The sequence below is a fragment of the Lipotes vexillifer genome, unplaced genomic scaffold, assembly GCF_000442215.2.
Source record: "Lipotes vexillifer unplaced genomic scaffold, Lipotes_vexillifer_v1.1 scaffold392, whole genome shotgun sequence".
Lineage (NCBI taxonomy): Eukaryota > Metazoa > Chordata > Mammalia > Artiodactyla > Lipotidae > Lipotes > Lipotes vexillifer.
Window position 1 is genome coordinate 254,106 of NW_006776123.1, and position 5,931 is coordinate 260,036.

A 5,931-nucleotide genomic window follows, 5' to 3' on the forward strand; every position below is an offset into this window, starting at 1 on the left:
AATATATATATATATTTTAATGCAGTTGAATGCCCAGTTAGGGAGGGATATGTCAGATTTACTGAAGGAAAATGCTCTAAGGAAGGTCAGGGGAGGAGGGAAAAGAGGGGAAAACCAGGTTGGAGAATATCTCCTATATCAGAAAAAAAGCAAAGACGATGTTTCTGTGAGTGTTTGATTTCTTATTACATCCTGCTCTCCAATTCATACATGTCGTTGAAATTCTAGGGAGGTCCTGAATTGCTGGTATCAGTTCCTCAGTTTTTCCTAATCCCATAAACATGTAGCATCTCTTCTCTGAATGAAACAGTCCCAGCATTTGGCAAATGAGCGTCAGGTGAAATGGTGGACAAATGAGTATCACTCTAGGATACGTTGACATTTCAGGCTGGACCCAGCTGAATGCTACATGCTCATTCTCTCCCTAAAGTCCCTCCTACTGACCCGACCCCCACCCACAAGTGTACTTGTATATGAATACCACTTCATTGGCCAGAACATTGCAAATCTGGAGTAGAATTTGATTGTGGCTCTGAAACTCACTCCAGAGGGAATGTCCTGATAACCTCCAGCACTTCATGCAAGCACATCTCCCCTGCCTTCAAAGAAACGTGGAATTCCATGCACAGAAGAGATCTAACACCCAATCAAATGCTTTAAGAACTCCTACAGGCACACCAGTCATCTCTCCCGTCTTCTCCTCTATGGGTGTTTTGCCAGTTCAAGGACCTCACCTGTGAGCCAGAGAGGAGCTGGAAACGCTATGACCCGTAGGGGTAGAGCTAAAAGCATCCAGACTCTATTAGACATCCACACGTAGACCAAATCCATGTATGCGTCCCTTGCATGCTGTGTATTAAATGTAGAAAAGTCCCTGGGACAAAAATCTAACTCACAGACAAGCTAGGCTTGGCCGTCACATACCATACTTGGGCACGCTGGCTACAGAAAGGGGGGTGAAAGACTACAGAAGACAAACTTCATCTCCTTTGCAGCTTTTCAGATGCTGTTTCTGGACCTGAAGACGACTTTTTCTTCATCTACACATCCACCCACTAAGCATTTATTGAGTACCTATCACACGCCAACGTACCGCTAGATGCTAGAGATAGAAAGATAGATGGATAAGATACCACCCAGGAACTCAAAGTCAGGTTAGGTAATTAGACAATGAGAACCCCCCGCAAAAAACTAGCAGTGACAAAACAACATGGTAATTGCTTTAACTGAGAAATGAAAGAAGTCTTGTGAGAATCTAGAGGACAGAAAAACTTCAATAAGAGAGTAAGGGAAGGGTTTCCAGAGGGGATAAAGGGTTTTTAAAATCAAGTACTCCGCTCCTCCTCTATCATGCTTTTCATACCCACCACTGGGTGCGTGTTGGGGAGAAAGGCCTGTTAGGGTGTTACTACCATTCTTCTAAAGAACCTTGCAATCCAAAGTGTGGTCGTCCCAAGACTAGCACCATCCCTATCAGCCTGAGGCATTAAAAAGGCAGAACCTCAGACCCCACTCAAGATCTTCCCATTGAGAATCTGCATTTTAACACGATCCCCAGGTGATTCATATGTGCATGAACAACTGAGAAGCATCGTCTGAGATGAGAGCCTCATCTCTGGAAATAAGCTTTCCACAGAATCAGGATCCCTCACCCAAAAAGGACAGCATTCAACGCCTACATTGGACAGTTCCCAAACTTTCTGGGCTCAGGATCTCTTTACATCTTAAAAGTTATTAAAGACACCAAACAGATTTTGCTTATGTAGCTTATAGCTACTGACACTTACCATTCTAGAAATTCAAACTGGGAAATATTTTGCTAGTCCATTTTAAAACAATAATAAATCTCTACATAATAACATAAATAACAGTTGTTATGCAAAATAACCATGTTCAAAAAAATATTAGGGAGAAGAATACCATAGTTTTTTACATATTTTCAAAACATTTTAACATCTTGTTTAATAGAAGACAGATGGATTCTCATATCTACTTCTGCATCCACACATCAACTAGCCCCTGGGCTCCACTGTATGCTCATAGAATGAGCGACAAAATTATATTTTAGCATGATTATGAAAATAGTTTTGACCACAGAGACCACCAGACCACACTCTGAGAACCACTGATCTATCACATCCCTAGAGCTCTCCTTTTTCATAAACACTTTACCTGTTGACTCTAAGGAAGCACTGTCATGCCCCGAATTTGTGATTTGTCACAACTGTAAAGAAAAGTCTTAACTGAATCTTTTGAGAAAGGTTTCTTAACTGTGTAAATTCTTTGGATGTAAAGATTCCACGTGCTCCCTTCCAAGACCAGTTGGGTGACCCTCACAGTTGTGTATTATCTTAGCCAAGCCAGGTTACCTCTGTTGACCTCACTGCAGTTAGTATTGGCTGCACTAACTCTAATTTGCATAAGTACACTGAAAATGAAGAGAAGCTATGCATAGGGAAAAAAAAAAAACTTCGTCAATTATCAATACTAACCAAATGTAAGGTGTTTTTACATATTTTCCACAATACCTCTTGTTACACACTTAACATTTAAAATGTTGACTTTCTGATTAAATTTTCATACTTAGGAAAAACCAGACCTAACTAGTACCTCCTCTATTTTACACCTGCTTCCATGTTCTATCTCCAGGTTTCTCTTGCTACTATTTTGTCTCGTCTTTATTTCCTCATGTGCTCCAAGAACCTTATTGCTCCAGTTTATTGTCTTAGCAGCCCAGGGAAATTTGGCCTTGCTCCTGAAGCAAACTTTATTTAAGACAGAAAGCATAGATCTAAAAGGGACCTTAATATCATCTAGACCAGTAGTTCTCAATCCTTCATGCGCACTAGAATCACCATTGCTCGGAGAATTAAAGGGAAAAAAAATAAAATAAAAAACACCAGAGTTTCACCCCAGACTAAATAAATCCAACTCTCCGACGTGAACTCAGGCTTCAGAAGTTTTTAAAAGGTCCACCAGAAGATTCTAATGTGCATCCAGAGTTGAGAAACTCTGATCCTCTGACCTAGTTCAGCTATGCACTTTATAGATTGTGGAGAGGGAATGGGAGGTTGCGGGGAGAACAGCCAGGAGGGAAGGAGCCTTATCTAGAATCTCCAGGACAGAGCTAGGAGTTGAACACCACATTCTGGGCAGACAATATAACCAACGTTCTTCCATGAATTCAGAGCTCTCAAAACACAAACAAAATGGAATTTACTCTCCTTCCTTTGAATGAAAGACACTGTTTAAATAACTGTATTAAGGTATGTTTCACATACATTAAAATATATGCATTCATTTTAAACTTAAAGTTCAATAAGTTAGGACTTCCCTGGTGGCACAGTGGTTAAGAATCCGCCTGCCAATGCAGGGGACACGGGTCCGAGCCCTGTTCCGGGAAGATCCCACGTGCCGCGGAGCAACTAAGCCCGTGCGTCACAACTACTGAGCCCACGCACCTTGAGCCTGTGCTCCGCGACGAGAAGTCCACGCACCGCAATGAAGAGTAGCCCAGCTGGCCACAACTAGAGAAAGCCGGTACACAGCAACAAAGACCCAACGCAGCCAAAAATAACTTAAAAAAAACCCAAAAAGTTCAATAAGTTAGACAAACTCATGTTCAGACCTCCCCAATCTTGAAATAGAACATTTCCATCATCCCAGAAAGCTCTCTGCCTCTTCCCTGCCAGCAACCTCCATCCCAGGCCCCAGGTGACAATTACTCTGATTTCTATCATTGCATATTAGTTTTTCTTCTTCTAGACCCTCAGATAAATGGAAGCAGACAGTATGCTTTCTTTCCTGTCTGCACTCTTTCGCTCAGCATAATTTTTTGAAGATTCAACTATGTTGGTTCATCAGTTTGTTCCACGTTATGGATGAGTTAATATCCCACTGTACGGATATTTCACAGTTCATCCATTGGGTTGTTCCCAGTTTGAGGCTATTACAAATAAAGTTGCTATGAACATCTCTGTACAACTCTTTGGGAGGGCATGAGTTTTTATTTCTTTTGAGTAAATATATAGGAGTGGAAATATTAGGCCCAGCATGGCCCTGGGAGGCAGGGCACATAGAAGAAACTGTTCCAGCCCGGCCGTCAGCCACAGCTGGTTCTGCATACAGATGGGGCTGTTTATTAACATGGAGATTAAAACACTGACTTCACAGGCATGCTAAAGGGATCGGAGACAATGTATGTAGAGTGGCTGGTAAATAGTAGATAGCTAGTCAACGATAGTAGAAATAACTAGAAGCAGAACTGGGTTGAACTGGAGCAAGATCCCTGAATTTTCCAGTGAGGTGTTTTTCCACTACTGCATGCTCTTCACCTGCCCCCAAGCCTCCTCTAGCCAAAGGTTCCCTCAGCCTCCACCCAACCCCAATACCCTCTCCTGTCCTTGAAGTTGAGGCCATAAAATATGAACTGCCCTCTGAAATAATTAATTTAGAAGTGTTTCTTGGCTAGTTTGCTTTAATAATTTTTAGTTCTCTTCGGAAAAAAAAAAATCCATATAATGGAATGCTTGGTACATGAGTTTAGTTAAGGCGAAATGTCCACCTTTCAGGCAGTATTAGGCTGAGATATTACCGCAAGGGGGTGACCAAACCTACCAGGACCTGTAAGTGAACCTGGAAATAGCTCTTGGACAATATGGGCCTATTTGCATTTAAACCCTCTCTGTCATCTAGTGCTTTCCTCCATGCTTATTTTCTACCTGTGCAACTCTTTCACTTGACTCCTTTAAGTGTTCAAATAAATGTCTCATTTTTCAAGGTCTACCACTCCTTTCCTACTCCTTTCCACTTGAAGGACAGAGGAGCAAAATAAATGCCCAATGGCCAACATGTCCTATTAAATACACACATGTACACACCACCCTCATCTATGTTCGGCTATGAAAATTGTGAAGACCAATTCACTTTACCAAATGCATCACGAAGGAAGCTACCATAGAATAAGAGGCGCTTTTCTCTGACAAAATGTCTCTGCACTCACGGGGGAGTGTGAGAAACGACCCTGCCAACCTCTGAGTTGACAAACCCCGGATGTTACCAGTTCCCCTCCCTGAGCTGACTGCGCTCACAGCCATACTTCCCCTCCCCCAACAGGCCCTCTCCCTGCCCTGCCCTGCCCTCCAGGCTTTTCCCTTGATCAAGAGCCTTTCTATAGCTTCTCAGCTAAATCCCAGGCCAGCAGACAGTGCTTCACCTCAGCCAATTTGAGTGCATGCTGCTTATGAGATTTTCTGAGACTCTCTCAGCTGCCACGTTAAAACTGCATGAGAGTCTTCCTCAGGAGGCCTAATAATATCGTGTTTCACCTTTGAGCCACTTTATAAACATTAACTCATTAAGCCACCCTTCTCTCCTCATAAGCTCTGGGCTTCTGCAGAGGGGACTTCATCCTCCACTCCCCTCAAATTACGCCAGGAGGAAATAAGCTGGGATCTGAAGGATCTTTTCTGGGGATTTTAGGCCAACACAACATTAATGCCAAAGGTCCTGGAATAACAAATGCCGCTTGGGTAAAATGGCATGGATGTTTCTTTAAAAGAGACTGAATTGAGGTTCTCATCTCCCAAAGCCAGATTAGCAGGATGAAGAACTTGCCTCCATGGTCTAGGGCAGGGTCACTGAACTACTATGGCCCATGACACAAAATCCAGCCTGCCGCCTGTTTTTATGAATAAAGTTTTACTGGAACAGAGGCATGCTCATTGATTTAAGTGATATCGCTGACCACTTTTCCATGACAGTATCAACTGAGTGGTTGCAACAGAGACCAAATGATCCACAAAGCCATAAAAGAAAAAAAAAATTACTGCCTGGTCCTCTAGAAGATGTTTGCTGACCCCTGGTCTAGGGAATTTAAAGTTTGTTCCCATCCCCCATATTCCCTAAATATCTTTAATCAAGTCTCTTTCC

The 5,931-nt window shown here is 42.5% G+C and overlaps 1 protein-coding gene across 3 annotated transcripts in view; it reads left to right on the top strand.

Annotated features, from left to right (window-relative positions):
- The window catches only part of FSHR (follicle stimulating hormone receptor), a 178,790-nt gene that overhangs the window by 112,965 nt on the left and 59,894 nt on the right, over positions 1–5,931 (top strand). The window lies entirely within an intron of this gene.